This window comes from Xenopus laevis, chromosome 2L (genome assembly GCF_017654675.1).
Source record: "Xenopus laevis strain J_2021 chromosome 2L, Xenopus_laevis_v10.1, whole genome shotgun sequence".
Classification (NCBI taxonomy): domain Eukaryota; kingdom Metazoa; phylum Chordata; class Amphibia; order Anura; family Pipidae; genus Xenopus; species Xenopus laevis.
In genome coordinates, this window is record NC_054373.1 from 189452463 (window position 1) to 189474088 (window position 21626).

Consider the following 21626-nt stretch of genomic DNA (forward strand, 5'->3'; position numbering starts at 1 on the left):
AACCTCTATTCTCCTAGTTTTTTTCTTTACATACTATAATCAATTATTCCATCTACTTAGCCTCTTTGTTCTCATAGAATAGGGAATGGCCATGAAATAGGCCAAAAGTTTAGTAGCATGAGGGCCCACTGTCACTTTGGCCCACCGGGAGTTTTCCTGGTATCCCTGTGGGCCAGTCCGACACTGACCTCAAACTCCCAGCCAAAAAGCCCACACGAGTCAAGGAACTTCAGACCCCCTTCAACGCAAGGCTAGGTTGACCCTTTGTCCTCCAAAGAGGTCCCGACAAGAAATGTGCACTCAGTGGGGCCAGGTTTCCGGGGTGGAGGAGACTAATGGCCACCCCACTCTGGGCTTTGACCTAGAGATCTATTCCACCAGCTCCAAAAAGTGCATAAGTGCCAAGGAGTTAAAATAATAAATAGGTAGAAATCATCGCTCCAGGGATTCAAGGTTTAAGACACAGATTACTCGTGCTCTATAGCTGCAAGCCCTTTGGCCAGAAGACCAAGTACATCTCTGCCTCTCAGTGGGTACCTACTGTATGTTACACCTCCCCAACTTCAAGCACAGATACTACAAAAACAAGAACTTCTGCTGAACCACTTTGGCATGTTCAATGCACTATATCACATTATGGGTAAAGAGGGTGATAGGTGTTGCTAGGGTGGGAGTCCATTCCATATATGGAGAGACATTTATGCACATTCGGTGGAAAATATTTCAGTAAAATGAGATGGATATAAATCATAATTAGAGTAATAACTAATAGTTAACCTCCCCCCTCCAGTGAGCAAAATGGCGAACCTTTTGCCCCAGACCAATGCATCAATTTTATTATAAACCAGAACTGGGGAACTTTACCAAAAACAGCAGCATCACAATTTTTCCTCTGTTTCTGGGTATTTATTGTGTAGCCTTAGGCTGGATATACAGTCTAGGAAATTCCAAACCCATGCTAGGAACATCTGGAGGCAGAAGAAAAATGGTGCCACCATGAAGAAACCCATGGGCAGGCTTGATGGGCCAACTGGTTTTGTTCAGATTAGATTCTGTGTTTCTTTTAAAATGTGACTACAGGTTGTCTAGCAAGGGATAACCATAATACCTGATGTATCTTTGAATAATGTTATCTTTTTACTGTAATCATGATACAGAAGGAGCGCATCCTCACGAGGCTAAAGTAATGATACTGAAACAGTTCCAAGTATTTATATCCTATAATCTATGGGGAAGTCAGAGCCTGCCGAAGCAATTAGATTAAGCGAGTAGCTCTTCTGAGACTAAGAACTACATTATGAGCCTTGGCCCACCCGAGAGAGAGGGATTCCCTGCAAGACTGCTATAAACAGACAGAGGCATGGCAGCTGGGAGTTCTAATATAGAGATACAAAGAGTGACATTGTCCTGTACAAAACAAACACTGAGCAGTTTCATCTATGAGCTGGTACAACTGTGCCCAAAGAAGATCTACGAGGGTGAGTCTGTACATTCCATCATTTACGGTTCGTCTCATTTAAAACATATTTAATCTAAGGTCAAGTTGGTCAATGTGCATCGCTACAGATGTTGGTGATATTCAACGTCCAGAACCACCCTGAAACCATGCGGCTCTGCAAGTTCTGGTTCAACAACCAGGCTACAGGTTGGGTTGTGAGTTGGAGGCTTTCAACCTGGGAAACATAAAAAAAACATGGATGTGTGATGTAGAACTCACGAGGTCATGGAGCCACAAGTCCAACCTAATGACATTGCAAGGTGCTAGTTTAAAAATGCCTCTTCTCAAATAAACCCAGAGCTGCCTTTACTGGAGTGTATATAATGGGGCCACCAATGGGTCTACTCACAAGATGCCTTTAGAGAGGGACATATGGTGGCTCAACTGTTGAACAGCAGTTGTAGGTAAGAATGGTATGAGTCAATAGGTATCATCTTCCACATATTCATTACTGTCCCAGAGTCCTGACCAGTCTTATCTTAAAATCACCTTCAACACTCAAGGAAGGAAGGAAGTTCCTTTGATGCAGCCGTTCCTAGTTTCCGTAGCTAAGAAAGCTCTGCCATAAAGACTTCTTCTAAGATTAGAGAAGAATGCCAGTGTGCCCCACTACATACTAGAAGGTCATTTTGGGAGAGATATGTAGTGATTGCTTCATTTTTTGTCCTAAATATTCTTGGAACTATGGCTAACTGGCTCGTAGAGAAATGTTCTCATATACGGCAGTTTAGGTAGTATAACCCTAAGGGCCACCATCGGGGGGGGGCAGTTGCCCCGGGCCTGGTGGATTTTAAGTTTTAAGGGGGCCAGGTAAGCTGCTGAAGGGAGCTGAAGCCACAGAGATCGTTTCAAAAACAAATCCAGCTAGCCAATAGGTTTATATGGGTTTTATATGGGATTCAAAACTAATGGTCTTTTTTAAGGGGCCCTGACAACCAATGTTTTTTTTTTTTTTACTTTGATGGGGGGCTGACCACCAATTTTTATTTTAACTTGTAGGGGGGGACCATGTCAACCAATTTTTTTTTTTTTACTTCTATGCGGGACCCTGGCCACCAATTTTTTTTAACTTTTATGGGGTTCCCTGACCACCAATGGTTTCTCTAATTTATAGGGGGGACCCAGGCCGCCAATGTTTTTTTTTTTTAATTGAAAAAGAGGGTCCCTGGTCACCAATGTTTGTTTTTTAAGGAGGGGGGGGCTGACCACCAGTGAGTTTTTACCTAGTATTTTTACTCGCTCATGTCTGTGGGGTGGGGGTTGTTGGGGCCAATGGGTGTGGTTCAGAAAATGTTGTAGTTTGTAGTATTTTGATTTCTATATGGGGCGCTATGGTCCCCCCAACCATAATGCCTGACAATCCCAACTGATATCTCTGTTTTGATAATTCTCAGTGCACCATGTTGCAGTTTCTCTTCAGTTCCGGTGGTGCTGGTCGATCATTTATGTTGTCGGCCCAAAGAAACAACAGCAAAGTGGTCATAATACAGTGTCTGTCCATTGACATGAAATGAAAATATATCTAACACAGACACTTTTTTTTTTACATTTTTGACTATTTCTTTTTGAAACTTACAGTTTCTCCGGTGATTCTTTTTGGCCCATGCCGGGGATTAGAGATCTCAACAATTGTGGCAACGTGAGTTCCGTGTAGCAATTCATAAAAAGATTCTATTCTGACAAATGGACATTTGTTCTGTCCCCAAATGGGAAAACTAAGCTGAAACATCTGGGGCAGCATGAAGGAAAGCAGGTAATAATGTAGTAACTGGAGAAGCCAAATAATCTATAGTAAGCCCATCTGGAGTTGAAAGGACTAGTTATGTTCCAGATTTAGGAAATGGATCTTGAGGCGAGCATGCCTAACTGCTCTCAGCTTGCTAACAGGCAGAAGGCTGAATATGTGGGTAGAACCTGATATTTATTAAAGAGAACACAATAAATTTACACAAATGCCCCCCGTGGGACTAAAGACCCCCATCCCCATACTCGCTGAGAAGCTTTAAATGGAAGATCGATGCTGAGGAATATCCGTCCTTTCTGATATCTCTGTGAGTTATAATACAGATCATGTCAAAGCAGAAGGCCACAGCTTGAATTGGTTTCCATTCCAGAGTAGGAAAAAAGGTTCATTCCAGTGAATAATCATGAGGGGAGGGAAGAAAATGAATACAATTAATTCGAGAATTGTAATATTTTTCTCATTATTTATAGACGGCTAAGCCATTTCTCTACTATATGGCCAGATTCAATTCAGTGACAAAAACTTATCTCATGGTTTATCTCGTACAAAATCACTGACGAGATTCAATTCAAGGAGAAAAAACTTTTCTCCAAATTCAGTTTTTTCCCATAGACTTCAATGGAGCTTTTACAAGATAAACCTTGAGATAAGTTTTTCTGAATCTCAAATCGAATCCCGTCCATGACTTTTCACGTGATAAACCACTGAATTGAATCTGGCCCATATTCTGCATTACCGCTGCCCATCTTTTCTTAGATAACAAGTGGCTTCTACCAGTCAAGTGTATTTGAATGTGTCACATGCTTCAACTATTATCTATTAATAATAATTAATAATCCGGTATTACCGTAATAATATATTTAAGCCACATGTGGTCTAAAACAAAGTTTATGGTGAAGTAATTATCTCCAATAGAGATGACATCAAAAACAACATAGGACGTGACGGAGATGGGTAGTTGATCTGCATGTGTGGACCCAGCCTTGGGTAACAGGTAAGTAATGCCTGCAATCCCCAACAACTGACTCATGAGCAACATGTTGCTCACCAACCCATTGTATGTTGACCTCAAAGCAGGTGCTTATCTTTAAATTCCTGACTTGGAGGCAAGTTTTGGTTATGTAAAACCCAAACATAACCTCTTTTAGGGGCAAATTCACAAACCTCCGAAAATTCGCCAGCGACGGCTTCGCTCACAGCTCAACACTTTGCCAGGCGTAGATTCACCAGGACAACGCTAATTCACTAAAATCCGAAGTTGAGACCAGGGCGCCGAACATTGGCGAAGTTGTGTTAGGGTTACTACGGCAAGCGAAGCGAAGTTGCGCTAGAATTGGCTAATTTGCATATGGCGGGAAGTACAAAGCATGTATATGTTGCAGCAAATACATTACACTACACAAGCCCAGGGAACCTTAATAAAATAAAATAAAGTTGTTATATTGCCCTACACATGAGCCCAGTGTACAGTTTATGTGCCATATGGTAGTAAATGTAGGGGGGAGCCCAGGTACCCCAAAAAAATGTTACGGACTTTTGCAGCCTATCACACTGAAAAAAGTAAAAGACGCCAGCGTTTTTTTGGACATAGAAAATGTTTCAACTAAAAATTGAAGAAGCCCTATACATTCCATTGCACTTCGCCTGGTCTGAGCTGGTGAAGCCAAGTCCGGCGAAACAGGTAAAATCCGCATCTTAGTGAATTAGCGAAGTAACGCTCTTTCGCCAGAGTGAAACTTCACCTGGCGTAAGAGTGCGAAGTAGCGCTAGAGTCTATCTCCTTCGCTTGCAAAGTTACACCAGCGCCCGTTAGTAAATCGGCTAAGTAACGTAATGATGAAGTAATGAAATTTTCGCTAACGTTAGTCACTTCGCCCTTTAGTAAATTTGCCCCTTAGACTGCCAGTCCATATAAGACCTACCAAATAGTCAATCACAGCCCTTATTTGGCACCCTCAAGAACCCTCGTGCTTGTGTTGCTCCCCGACTCTTACAATTGAATGTGGCTCACAAGTAGAAAAGGTTGGGGACCCCTGACTTAGAGGCAGGTTTCTGCAATCAGCACCAGGATAAAAAATATACATTACATGGCCAATAGTATGTGGACAATGGCCTGTCCAACCTGTCACTCCAAAACCAAGGATTGATCCTCTCTACTGCTAAAGCAGCTTTTACCTTCTACTCTTCTTGGATGATGGAACATTGTTGGTGGAATTTGCTTCCATTCATAAGAGGTTGGGCACTGATGTTGGCCATTGGGCCTGGATCACAGTTCAGGGCTGTGGTCAGGCCAGTCAATTTCTTCCACTCCCATCTCAGCAAACCAGTCTGTATGGACATTACACTGTGTAAGTGGTTAAGAATCTGTAGAAATAAAATAGAGTCTCCTCAAACTGTTCTAAAATTGTAAGAAGAATGTAATTGTCAAGAACGTCTTTGTCTGACCTTGGGCACCTTTGTTAGGAATGTTGGGTACTCTTGGTCATGTAATGTATATGGTTAGTAATGCCACAATGTTTGGTACCTCCCGTCCTTTAGAACAAAAATTTTGACCAATGAGAAAATCCAAAAAAAGAAAAAAATTATACCCTAGAACGTCAAATTTTCAGTCATCCCCACTTTGATATTGAAGCAAGATGAGAATGTGAATGGCTCTGACAGTGGAAGGATTGAATCTCATCATTCGGTTTATGCAAAGTGGAAAATCCTTCTTGAATTGGGATTAAAATTCATCTTGGTATTTACTTTACTGTGGCTGCAATAATTGCTCAGCACGATCCATAATTTCAGCGAAATGTCACTCGATCCGTTTGTTCTTTGGGGAGAGCAGCCCCATCATATATTTGCTTGCTTTGTAATTCTCTTGTAAAATGTATACCACCCTCGCTAGCAGGTGTGAAATTAAATTTGCCTCCTGTTTTTGGATTTACTAGCCCCAGAGCAACGGGTGGCACAGACATCATAGGAAATTAGGCTTTTTTTTTTCAAACAAAGGAGGTTGCCGAAGATATTGGTAATTTTGTTTATTGCAGATTAATGTTAAATTCATAGGGAAATAAACTATTCCATGAAAAGGGCCACTAAACCTTTATTTATCATTAATAAGGGCAGATTTGTCAAAATGTGAGTTTTGAGCTTAATAAATACATTTAGCAACAGGCTAAATAAAGTGCCAATTCCATGTATAATACCCCAGACACACAGCCAACAGTGCCATTATAATACCCCAGAACACACAGCAGATAAAGTACAGTGCCAATTCTCCATGTATAATACCCAGACACACCAGCCCAGATAAATTACAGTGCCAATTCCATGTATAATACCCCAGAACACACCAGCAGATAAATACAGGTGGTCAATTCCATGTATAATACCCCAGAACAACTACAGCAGTAAAGTACAGGGCCATCATTCCATGTATAATACCCAGAACCAACACAAGCAGATAAATACAGGGCGCCAGATTCCATGTATAATTTACCCAGAACACACAGCAGGATAAATACAGTGCCAATTTCCATGTATAATACCCCAGAAAACACGAGCAGATAATACAGGGCCAATTCCATGTATAATACCCCAGAACACACCGCAGATAAATACAGTGCCAAGTTCCATGTATAATACCCCAGGAACACACAGCAGATAAATACAGGGCCAATTCCATGTATAATACCCCAGAACACACAGCAGAAACAGGGCCAATTCCATGTATAATACCCAGAACACACAGCAGATAAATACAGGCCAATTCCATGTATAATACCCCAGAACCCACAGCAGATAAAACAGTGGCCAATCCATGTATAATACCCCAAGAACACACAGCAGATAAATACAGTGACCAATTCCATGGTATAATACCCCAAGAACACACAGCAGATAAATACAGGGCCAATTCCATGTATAATACCCCCAGAACACACAGCGATAAATACAGGGCCAATTCCATGTATAAATACCCAGAACCACACAGCAGAATAAATACAGGGGCCAAATTCCATGTATAATACCCCAGAACACAACAGCAGGATAAATACCCAGGGCCAATTCCCATGTATAATACCCCAGAACACACAGCAGATAAATACAGGGCAACAATTCCATGTATAATACCCCAGAACACACAGCAGATAAATACCAGTGCCAATTCCATGTAGAATACCCCAGAACACCACAGCAGATAAATACAGGGCCAATTCCATGTATAATACCCCAGAACACACAGCAGATAAATACAGGACCAATTCCATGTATAATACCCAGAACACACCAGCATTATAACATCAGGGCCATTCCATGTATAAGACCCCAGAACACACAGCAGATAAATACAGGGGCCAATTCCATGTATAATACCCAGAACACACAGCAGATAAATACAGGCCAATTCCATGTATAATACCCCAGAACACACAGCAGATAAATACAGGGCCAATTCCATGTATAATACCCAGAACACACAGCAGATTAAATACAGGGCCAATTCCATGTATAATACCAGAACACACAGCAGATAAATACAGGGCCAATTCCATGTATAAATACCCCAGAACACACAGCAGATAAATACAGGGCCCAAAATACAGTGCCAATTCCATGTATAATACCCCAGAAACACACAGCCAGATAAATACAGTGCAATTCCATGTATATATACCCATGAACACACAGCAGATAATACAGTGGCAATTCCATGTATAATACCCCAGAACACACAGCAGATAAATACAGGGCCAATTCCATGTATAATACCCAGACACACAGCAGATAAATACAGGGCCAATTCCATGTATAATACCCAGAACACACAGCAGATAAATACAGTGCCAATTCCATGTATAATACCCCCAGAACACCACAGCAGATAAATACAGGGCCAATTCCATGTATAATACCCCAGAACAACACAGCAGATAAATACCAGTGCCAATTCCATGTAATAATAACCCCAGAACACACAGCAGATAAATACAGGGCCATTCCATGTATAATACCCCAGAACACACAGCAGATAAATACAGGGCAATTCCATGTAAATACCCCAAACACACGGCAGATAAATACATGCATTCCATGTAACCAGACACAGCAGATAAATACAGGGCCAATTCCATGTATAATACCCAGAACACACAGCAGATAAATACAGTGCCAATTCCATGTATAATACCCCAGAACACACAGCAGATAAATACAGTCAATTCCATGTATAATACCCCAGAACACACGGCAGGATAAATACAGTGCCAATTCCATGTATAATACCCCAGAACACACAGCAGATAAATACAGGGCCAATTCCATGTATAATACCCCAGAACACACAGCAGATAAATACAGTGCCAATTCCATGTATAATACCCCAGAACACACAGCAGATAAATACAGTGCCAATTCCATGTTATAATACCCCAGAACACACAGCAAGATAAATACAGGGCCAATTCCATGTATAATACCCCAGAACACACAGCAGATAAATACAGGGCCAATTCCATGTATAATACCCCAGAACACACAGCAGATAAATACAGTGGCCAATTCCATGTATAATACCCCAGAAAACACGCAGGATAAATACAGTTGCCAATTCATGTATAATACCAGAAACACGGCAGGATAAAACCAATCCATGTATAATACCCAAGAACACAGCGGCGATATAAATACAGTGGCCAATTCATGTATAATACCCAGAACACACGGAGGATAAATACGTGCCAATTCCATGTATATCCCCCAGAACAGACAGCAGATAAATACAGTGCCAATTCCATGTATAATACCCCAGAACACACAGCAGATAAATACAGGGCCAATTCCATGTATAATAGAACAACAGAGATAAATACAGTGCCAATTCCATGTATATACCCGAACACACAGCAGATACAATTCCAATGTATAATAGCAGATAAATACGCCAATTCCTTGTATAATACCCAGAACACACGGCAGATAAATACAGGCCAATTCCATGATAATACCCAGAACACACAGCAGATAAATACAGGGCCAATTCCATGTATGAATACCCCAGAACACACAGCAGATAAATACAGTGCCAATTCCAGTATAATACCCCAGAAACACACAGCAGATAAATACAGTGCCAATTCCATGTATAATACCCCAGAACACACAGCAGATAAATACAGGGCCAATTCCATGTATAATACCCCAGAACACACAGCAGATAAATACAGGGCCAATTCCATGTATAATACCCCAGAACACACAGCAGATAAATACAGGCCAATTCCATGTATAATACCCCAGAACACACAGCAGATAAATACAGGGCCAATTCCATGTATAATACCCCAGAACACACAGCAGATAAATTACAGGGCCAATTCATGTATAATACCCCAGAACACACAGCAGATAAATACAGGGCAATTCCATGTATAATACCCCAGAACACACAGCAGGATAAATACAGTGCCAATTCCATGTATAATACCCCAGAACACACAGCAGATAAATACAGGGCCCAATTCCATGTATAATACCCCAAGAACACACAGCAGATAAATACAGGGCCAATTCCATGTATAATACCCCAGAACACACAGCAGATAAATACAGTGCCAATTCCATGTATAATACCCCAGAACACAGCAGATAAATACAGTGCAATTCCATGTATATAAATACAGTGCCAATTCCATGTATTAATACCCCAGAACACACAGCAGATAAATACAGGGCCAATTCCATGTATAATACCCCAGAACACACAGCAGATAAATACAGGGCCAATTCCATGTATAATACCCCAGAAACACACAGCAGGATAAATACAGGCCAATTCCATGTATAATACCCCAGAACACACAGCAGATAAATACAGGGCCAATTCCATGTATAATACCCAGAACACACAGCAGATAAATACAGGGCCAATTCCATGTATAATACCCCAGAACACAAGCAGATAAATACAGGGCCAATTCCATGTATAATACCCCAGAACACACAGCAGATAAATACAGGGCCAATTCCATGTATAATACCCCAGAACACACAGCAGATAAATACAGGGCCAATTCCATGTATAATACCCAGAACACACAGCAGATAAATACAGGGCCAATTCCATGTATAATACCCAGAACACACAGCAGATAAATACAGGGCAATTCCATGTATAATACCCCAGAACACACAGCAGATAAATACAGGGCCAATTCCATGTATAATACCCCAGAACACACAGCAGATAAATACAGGGCCAATTCCATGTATAATACCCAGAACACACAGCAGATAAATACAGGGCCAATTCCATGTATAATACCCCAGAACACACAGCAGATAAATACAGGGCCAATTCCATGTATAATACCCCAGAACACACAGCAGATAAATACAGTGCCAATTCCATGTATTAATACCCAGAACACACAGCAGATAATACAGGGCCAATTCCATGTATAATACCCAGAACACACAGCAGATAAATACAGTGCCAATTCCATGTATAATACCCCAGAACACACAGCAGATAAATACAGTGCCAATTCCATGTATAATACCCCAGAACACACAGCAGATAAATACAGTGCCAATTCCATGTATAATACCCCAGAACACACAGCAGATAAATACAGTGCCAATTCCATGTATAATACCCCAGAACACACAGCAGATAAATACAGTGCCAATTCCATGTATAATACCCCAGAACACACAGCAGATAAATACAGGGCCAATTCCATGTATAATACCCCAGAACACACAGCAGATAAATACAGTGCCAATTCCATGTATAATACCCCAGAACACACGCAGGATAAATACAGGGCCAATTCCATGTATAATACCCCAGAACACACAGCAGATAAATACAGTGCCAATTCCATGTATAATACCCCAGAACACACAGCAGATAAATACAGGGCCAATTCCATGTATAATACCCCAGAACACACAGCAGGATAAATACAGGGCCAATTCCATGTATAATACTCCAGAACACACAGCAGATAAATACAGGGCCAATTCCATGTATAATACCCAGAACACACAGCAGATAAATACAGTGCCAATTCCATGTATAATACCCCAGAACACACAGCAGATAAATACAGGGTCAATTCCATGTATAATACCCCAGAACACACGGCAGGATAAATACAGTGCCAATTCCATGTATAATACCCCAGAACACACAGCAGATAAATACAGGGCCAATTCCATGTATAATACCCCAGAACACACGGCAGGATAAATACAGTGCCAATTCCATGTATAATACCCCAGAACACACGGCAGGATAAATACAGTGCCAATTCCATGTATAATACCCCAGAACACACAGCAGATAAATACAGTGCCAATTCCATGTATAATACCCCAGAACACACAGCAGATAAATACAGGGCCAATTCCATGTATAATACCCCAGAACACACAGCAGATAAATACAGTGCCAATTCCATGTATAATACCCCAGAACACACGGCAGGATAAATACAGTGCCAATTCCATGTATAATACCCCAGAACACACGGCAGGATAAATACAGTGCCAATTCCATGTATAATACCCCAGAACACACGGCAGGATAAATACAGTGCCAATTCCATGTATAATACCCCAGAACACACAGCAGATAAATACAGGGCCAATTCCATGTATAATACCCCAGAACACACAGCAGATAAATACAGTGCCAATTCCATGTATAATACCCCAGAACACACGGCAGGATAAATACAGTGCCAATTCCATGTATAATACCCCAGAACACACGGCAGGATAAATACAGTGCCAATTCCATGTATAATACCCCAGAACACACAGCAGATAAATACAGGGCCAATTCCATGTATAATACCCCAGAACACACAGCAGATAAATACAGTGCCAATTCCATGTATAATACCCCAGAACACACGGCAGGATAAATACAGTGCCAATTCCATGTATAATACCCCAGAACACACGGCAGGATAAATACAGTGCCAATTCCATGTATAATACCCCAGAACACACGGCAGGATAAATACAGTGCCAATTCCATGTATAATACCCCAGAACACACAGCAGATAAATACAGGGCCAATTCCATGTATAATACCCCAGAACACACTGCAGGATAAATACAGTACCAATTCTATATATAATATATATATATATAATATCACATAACATGCAACAGGATAAATACAGTAACAATTCCATATATAATACCCAGAACACACAAATAATACAGTACTAGTTCTAGTTCCAATGCCAAAATAAACATCGGGTCAAATTCAGTTCCAACTTCACATATATTACCTCTATCCATTTACTGTATCAAGGGGTGAAAGTTTTAACTCCCTATTTGATAAATACAGTTCTAAAAATCCCATAGGAATGAATAGAAAGTGATGAAGGTAATATATGTGAAGTTGGAACTGAATTTGACACAATGTTCCAAATGTTGGCCCTGTATTTATCCTGCTGTGTGTTCTGGGGTATTATACATTGAATTGGCCCTGTATTTATCTGCTGTGTGTTCTGGGGTATTATACATGGAATTGGCACTGTATTTATCTGCTGTGTGTTCTGGGGTGTTATACATGGAATTGGCACTAAATTTATCTGCTGTGTGTTCTGGGGTATTATACATGGAATTGGCACTGTATTTATCTGCTGTGTGTTCTGGGTATTATACATGGAATTGGCACTGTATTTATCTGCTGTGGGTTCTGGGTATTATACATGGAATTGACACTGTATTTATCTGCTGTGGGTTCTGGGGTATTATAAATGGAATTGGCACTGTATTGATCTGCTGTGTGTTCTGGGGTATTATACATGGAATTGGCACTGTATTTATCTGCTGTGTGTTCTGGGGTATTATACATGGAATTGGCACTGTATTTATCTGCTGTGGGTTCTGGGGTATTATACATGGAATTGGCCCTGTATTTATCTGCTGTGTGTTCTGGGTATTATACATGGAATTGGCACTGTATTTATCTGCTGTGTGTTCTGGGTATTATACATGGAATTGGCACTGTATTTATCTGCTGTGTGTTCTGGGTATTATACATGGAATTGGCCCTGTATTTATCTGCTGTGTGTTCTGGGGTATTATACATGGAATTGGCTCTGTATTTATCCTGCCGTGTGTTCTGGGGTATTATACATGGAATTGGCCCTGTATTTATCTGCTGTGTGTTCTGGGGTATTATACATGGAATTGGCACTGTATTTATCTGCTGTGTGTTCTGGGGTATTATACATGGAATTGGCCCTGTATTTATCCTGCTGTGTGTTCTGGGTATTATACATGGAATTGGCACTGTATTTATCTGCTGTGGGTTCTGGGTATTATACATGGAATTGACACTGTATTTATCTGCTGTGGGTTCTGGGGTATTATACATGGAATTGACACTGTATTTATCTGCTGTGGGTTCTGGGGTATTATACATGGAATTGGCCCTGTATTTATCTGCTGTGTGTTCTGGGGTATTATACATGGAATTGGCACTGTATTTATCTGCTGTGTGTTCTGGGGTATTATACATGGAATTGGCACTGTATTTATCTGCTGTGTGTTCTGGGGTATTATACATGGAATTGGCCCTGTATTTATCTGCTGTGTGTTCTGGGGTATTATACATGGAATTGGCCCTGTATTTATCTGCCGTGTGTTCTGGGGTATTATACATGGAATTGGCACTGTATTTATCTGCTGTGTGTTCTGGGGTATTATACATGGAATTGGCAATGTATTTATCTGCTGTGTGTTCTGGGGTATTATATATGACATATATAATACCCCAGAACACATGGAAGGATAAATACAGTGCCAATTCCATGTATAATACCCAGAACACACAACAGGATAATTACAGTGCAAATTCCATATATAATGCCCCTAGAACACATAGCAGGATAAGTATAGTTCCAATTCCATATATAATACTCCTAATTTCTCTATATTTCATTTTCCCAGGGCTGGGAAGCAATTTTTTCTCTTTAAAGATATAAACAAAGAATTGCTGCTACTCAGTGTTCCAACCACAACTTCTTTCAGCATGGCTAAGTGATGGATGGCCATGGGCAGAGCACACATGTGGTTAACAGCATCACATTTACCACCAATTACCACAACTATGGTGAGAGTACATCACCTACATATCACGGTCTGGGGAATACACTACTTCTGCAAAACACAGACCAATTATCACATTATCATAATGTGTTACTCATAAGTAAAATTTCACTGAGATGTGAAGTTTTACATTTATTATGTAATGCAACCTTTACAGAGCCAAGATAAGCTTTGTATTTTTCACAATTCAACTCAATCTGTCAACCTTATTGCCTCCTCTCTGGACTTTTGCTATCTTTACAGGCTTTTGCCACATCTCCATGACCTCTGCACCTCCTCCCAACTCCTTCCCTATATCCCTTTATTCCTTCTCTCCTCCCACATTCATGACTTCTCCTCCCTACTCCTCATGATTTCACCCACTACTTTCTTAATCTACAAACCCTTTCCTTGTTGTACCCACTAATTCCCAAACTCCATGCCCTCCTCACCTCCTCCTCCATTTTTGTGCCTTCTTCACCCATTCCCTACTCCATTCCTGATCTCTATGCCAATCTCCACACCTTCTCATTCTCTACCCAACTCCTTCCCTGATCTCCATCTCCTGCTCTCCACCCTCTGTACCCTCTTTGGCTTTGCCTATTCCCCAATCATTCTCTGATCTCTGTGTCCTCTCTGCTTCTTCCCTGTCCCTTCCCCACTTACTGTCGGACTGGTATGCTCAGGACCCACCACAAACCTTTAGACCATAGGCCCACTCTTCAACCTCTGCGTTGTCCTAGGCTTTTTAAATACATACTATAATCTATCCTTCCATCTATTTCTACTCTTTGTTCCCATGCAGAAATAGGTAATGGTCATGAAATACGCCATATGATTTGGATTAGGGAGGCACTGGCCCCTGGACCCACTGGGAGTCTTGGTGGTGTCCTGGTTGGCCATTCCCTACACTGACCTCTCCACCTTTTACTTGTGAATTTGTTCCTTTGGCAAGGCAGTAATGTATCTGGCTAATTTATTGGGTATGCAGTGTTAAAATGTTTTCAGTCTGAGGCCAAACAGCAGCCATAATGTAGACTTACAAATCCACAAGAATCCCTGGAGGAACTATATTCCTGGGCAATACAATGTTAGCTTGCATATGCCCCTACTGCCATGAACAAAAACCCTTCTTATCTGCTTAGATCAGGGATTATCGAATCCGTCTGTATGTTTAAACACAAACTGTGCTCTATCAATTAGTTTCCAAGGATAACATATAGCTAAAAGGCAGGGATATTTGTCTTCAAAAACAAAATTAAGCTTTCCAATTTATCTTCAAAAACAAAATCAATTTTTCTTTTATTAGAGACAACAGCAGGGTTGTGTTTCCTTTTAATGTATGTACTATTGACCTATTGCTTGCTGGGGTTTACATGCTTTTGATTACATTTTAAAGAATCTTCCTGATGACCGAAGGCTCCAAGCTGAAAATGGCCTGATTTCAATTTATAATGTATTCTGATTTTTACTACCTACAATAGCCATAACTCCCTAACCCTCAATAAAATATCTGCCCAACCTCCTCAATCCATACAAAGGCCAAGATAAATCAGACATCCTAGCATTACTGCCATACTTGTCACAATTCTGTTAGCATAATATAGGCTTGACTGCTGGCTGAGCGCTTAATAAAGGTAATATGCTGGTTAGTTGATAACACTTAATAAAGGTAATATGCTGATTAGTTGGTAACACTTAATAAAGGTAATATGCTGATTAGTTGGTAACACTGTGGCCTCAATCTAGAGGATAAAATGAATCAACCATCACCAAGAAGTAACTTCCAATCTAAAGAAACACATGAGCTGTTGTTGAGCTATACAGTAGAGCATTGGTTACTCTTAGACCCCACATATTATATACAGTATGTAATGAAAAGGTGCATTGGGCACAAGGGCTACTCAACCTGTACAACTAGTCATGTAACATTTATATTAACCACAAATAAGTGTAAAGACTGCGTTCACACGTCTTGCTTTCTACAACCACTACTTTATTCAATAAGGCATAATACACAACATCAATAAATACATGACTGGATAACGCATCTGACACAACTTATTGAAATGACCTTAAGGCATATAACTAACTTTACCTTGTAAATATAAAAATATCGGGAACGGTCCAATTCCTATGACGGACGAATGGCTAGTGTCAGAGGGTTGATATTTGTCACCCCCGCCCTCTACGACGCCATAACGCTATAAGGCCTAAGGCAGGATGGACTACAAGGACATATGGTCTACTGTGGACAATGGTCAATCATATAGCTTATACTAGGCCATACAAACAAAAGATCATCACTCTGTTACTTAAATTCCAGAGTGTTAGCATAACGCCAGTCTGTCTGGTGTGGCCCCCTCCTGCAGACGTGCTGCTCGAATTACTTGAAATATCACAATGGCCTTGGTTAGCCATAGCTGATTGCGAGGCTGTGGACCGTTGGAGCTAGGCACAGTATGTTACCACATTCCTTTGCTAACATGTAAGACTAAGTAAATCATTTAGACATTAATTGTACAAGGAGGAGTCAGACTATGTATGGTATTGGCATACTCACATTTGTTATCACCACCATCTATGACATCAAAAAATGGGTATATAAACTTATGTTATATGGGAGTATCCTTGGAAAGCATTCGGGTACCACCCAGGTGACACACGACTACTTCCCCAGGCAAAACCTATTGTCTTGTATTTTGGACACAATAAACTACCTCATTGTATTTTGAACTTGCACTATTTCGTGGTTTTGCTTTACGTACGAGGTCATAGAGGTAGAAACATATCAACAACCTGCATGGTTACCAAATACTAGCATTGTTGTAGTGTTCTAGGAGGTCAGGATCCAAAGAGAAAGATGTTCCCAATTCCCTTACATGATATAGTTTTTTCCTCCTCCCCATTCACTTTATGTCATATCCATTTTCTTGTCCAGGGACAAACAACCTCTTCAACCTCATGGAAGACACATGTGCTAATGAACTTGCTCTCATATTGCAGCTTGTGAGAGGGTTTATACATTCCTTGGAATTTCCTTTGTCTCAATATCTAGAGACCATCCCCCATCTCATGTGGTCACTCTGCTGCTAACCAGACCTTATTAACCAATTCTATACCAACCAGAATCCACTCCATCACTTCTGTGGTACTACAACTGGTCTGTCTCAAAGTAGCACTATTAACATCATGCTGCTGGGCACGAGGGCTTCTCAACTTGTACAACTAGTCATGCTGCTGGGCACGAGGGATTCTCAACTTGTACAACTATTCATGCTGCTGGTCACTAGAGCTTCTCAACTTGTACAACTGGTCGTGTTGCTCAGCAGTAGGGCTTCTCATCTTGTACATCTAGTCATGCTGCTGGGCACGAGGGCTTCTCAACTTGTACAACTAGTCATACTGCTGGGCACGAGGGCTTCTAAACTTGTACAACTGGTCGAGTTGCTTGGCAGTAGGGATCAACTTGTACAACTAGTCATGCTGCTGGGCACGAGGGCTTCTCAACTGGTACAACTAGTCATGCTGCTGGTCACTAGAGCTTCTCAACTTGTAAAACTGGTCGTGTTGCTCGGCAGTAGTGCTTCTCATCTTGTACAACTAGTCATGCTGCTGGGCACGAGGGCTTCTCAACTTGTACAACTAGTCATGCTGCTGGGCACGAGGGCTTCTAAACTTGTACAACTGGTCGAGTTGCTTGCTGCTTGGCAGTAGGGATCTACTTGTACAACTAGTCATGCTGCTGGGCATGAGGGCTTCTCATCTTGTACAACTAGTCATGCTGTTGGGCACGAGGGCTTCTCAACTTGTACAACTAGTCATGCTGCTGGGCACTAGGGCTTCTCAACTTGTACAACTAGTCATGCTGCTGGGCACTAGGGCTTCTCAACTCGTACAACTAGTCATGCTGCTGGGCACGAGGGCTTCTCAACTTGTACAACTAGTCATGTTGCTGAGCACTAGAGCTTCTCAACTTGTACAACTAGTCATGCTGCTGGTCACTAGGGCTTCTCAACTTGTACAACTAGTCATGCTGCTGGGCACGAGGGCTTCTAAACTTGTACAACTGGTCGAGTTGCTTGGCAGTAGGGATCAACTTGTACAACTAGTCATGCTGCTGGGCATGAGGGCTTCTCATCTTGTACAACTAGTCATGCTGTTGGGCACGAGGGCTTCTCAACTTGTACAACTAGTCATGCTGCTGGGCACTAGGGCTTCTCAACTTGTACAACTAGCCATGTTGCTGGTCACTAGGGCTTCTCAACTTGTACAACTAGTCATGTTGCTGAGCACTAGAGCTTCTCAACTTGTACAACTAGTCATGCTGCTGGTCACTAGGGCTTCTCAACTTGTACAACTAGTCATGCTGCTGGTCATTAGGGCTTCTCAACTTGTACAACTAGTCATGCTGCTGGGCACTAGGGCATACATACGAATGGAAGAAAAATCCCACCATTTAATCTCTAACATCTCTAACATCTAGTGGAACCTTTCCACGAGGGAGGGACAGCTTTCTATCCATCTCCTTGGGTTCCAAATAAGGTATAGGACAAATAAAAGCCCGACTGAGTTTCTAACATAGTGTTTATATAAATAGATTCTATCTGAACAGTAGAAAGGACATTATTCCAGTCTGGCACCAGCAGCAGATGTACCACAATGAAGTCCCGCTCAGGCTTGGGTGCAAGGAACACAGGAATACAGGAGGCCACAATGAATAGGAAAATGTTTCTTCTCTTTAGATTCTGGCAGATTTTTTTTATCGCAACTGTCACTTCTCATATCATTTCTCCTGGAGACTGCGGTCATTTCATTTTGCCGTTTGCATCAAATTTGCAACTCACTTTGGCAGTCTGTGTCCCCTGAGCAAATTTCCATCATCAGCTCATCTGGCAACTTGAGATCGACTGGTCAGCGCAAGAAAGCGCTTTGTATTCTATTTCTCACCTGAATCATTTTTGATTTTATCACAAGAAAAGGGGAAAAAATATGCACATTTCTAAAAATAAGAAAATAATATTTTAACCCTGTGCTTTGCTAATCCAGAACCTGTCACACTGCTATGGTATTATACTGGGCAACCTTTTAGGTCAACCAGTATGGAAAATTATGGGGGGGAAAATGGGTTTGATTAAGCTAGATCGGTGGTTCCTAAACACGGGGTGGGGGGCTTGGAGCAGTTGCAGGAGAGCCTCAGCCTGAACTTAAGTTGAGAAAGTCAGGGAAGTGGAAATTGTCTCTACTAGATACAATGGAAGGTCCAGATTAAAGGGCAGTTTGGGTCAGATTTAGCAAGAGAGGTAATTTCCTTTCCTAGATCCACCAGAAAACCATATTTGAAAATAAATTTGAGTGAGATTTAGTGGTGAATAGATTTTCTTGAAAATTTGACTGGTTGACTGATAAACCAATGTTTTGCTATAGCCATTTCAGGATCTAGTGGGGTTCCTGACGAAAGGATGGACCTTCAGGTTGAGCTTGAACTCAAAAAGTTTGAAGACCATTGAGGTAGACTTGAAAACCAATTGCAAATTGTCTCAGAATATCCTGTACATAATGCTAAAAGTTAAGTTAAAGGTGAACAAGCCCTTTAAATACATTTTATACACAATTAGTTTATACTGCACAGATATCAGTGTCTTAAGGTTACAGGGACAGACCGATTGTGTTTACCTTAAAGGAGAGCTAAATAAAGAAGTATCAACAGAAATGATCAACAGACCCAAAGAAAATGACCTCGCGAGCCAACGGATCCTGATATATGAAACACATCTCAGAAGCTGCTCAATTCCTGGGCTTTTCTCGTCCCTATAAATCACTGACTGTAAGTCGAGTTGCAGTTCCATAAATGAGAGTTTGATTTCAGACTCAAACTGTCTGAACTGTCATTAAGGACATTAAACAGAGTCGTACAAGTCATTCTGAATGGGAGACGGGACATGAAACCCACTTGTTAGGTTGACCGGTTCAGTGTGAATGTTCCTGGAACGCAATTCAGCATTGATAGACAACCAGCATTATTGGTCTCTTATATGTTTATTTACTGTCTTGGATGTACCTGAAACTATGGATCAGTGACTGTTACAGCCATGTTTTTATGAGTGAAAGGGCAACCAAAAGACCTTTAGCCTAGCATGAACAAGAGCAAACGTAGAGCTTACATAAGTGCTTGGGAGCATGCAGTTCTTTTTCTGCTGAACGAAAGTGAATTAAAGGAGACATATAGGATACATTAAAAAAAAACTAATTTTGTAGGCAATTATGAGTAATATATGGTGCTGCTTTTACATTGTGCTAAAAATTTATATTATCTTTAAAAATATTAAATATTAGATTTTCACTGGTCCCTGTTTCAAATGAGGGGTGGGTGTGTCCTAACTGTCCCTGCCAAAAGCACAGTAGGAAGGGGACAGCCAATCACAGCCCTGCAGTCACACAAGCACAGACAGGCTTCAGTTCCCTATCAGGTCCTGCTAGCTGCTGATTGGTTCCTGTCCTACACTGCAGTGAGCTGAGTGCACAGCCTGGGAATTCAGGGAGCAGCAAGTGGAAGAGAAGGGAGGGATTATTAGGGTTTTTGCAGAAATATTCAATAAATCAGCCGGAAAAACGACATATTATCAGGCAACATGGGTGCATTCAAAGATGGAAATTCCCGATGCAAGGCCAATAAATGTATTGTCTCACCAGTAGTACATGGGATCTAGGTGCACATGCCCCAGGCCTACAGCTCAAGTTGAAGGTATCCAACCAAAACAGAAGACAACAGGCACTCACTCTATTTATTTCAGGCCATACAATAAATTAATACATAGCCTTACGCGTTTCATGCACAACATATTTGGATCTGAATTGAATGTTTAGGTCCACTATATAAAGAATCCCAGAGTGGTCAATGTAATTACTGTAAGGCAGAAAGGAAAACTTTCTTTGAGACAGGGATCTATTTACAGCTGTAAATTGTCTGCACTATATTCCATGGCGGAGTGGTAATTATCTCTCGGAATTCAAGTGCTCGCTGTAATTTAAAGTAAATCTGTGTTGTAGAAGCGAGGAACGCTCAAGCATTGCTCAGAACAATAGAGTACCTCTTAAAATAATTGGCCCTTAATTTAACAGACCTTTATTCTGGGACGGAGTCCTTCAGAAAAATACACAGGCCAAGGTTTTTAAAAATGAATATTGATGGGTTCTAATTGCGGCAAGATTGTGTTTAAAAGGACGCTCTTGTCGGAACAATAAAAGGTTTTATTTGTACATGTAAGGTTTTGTTA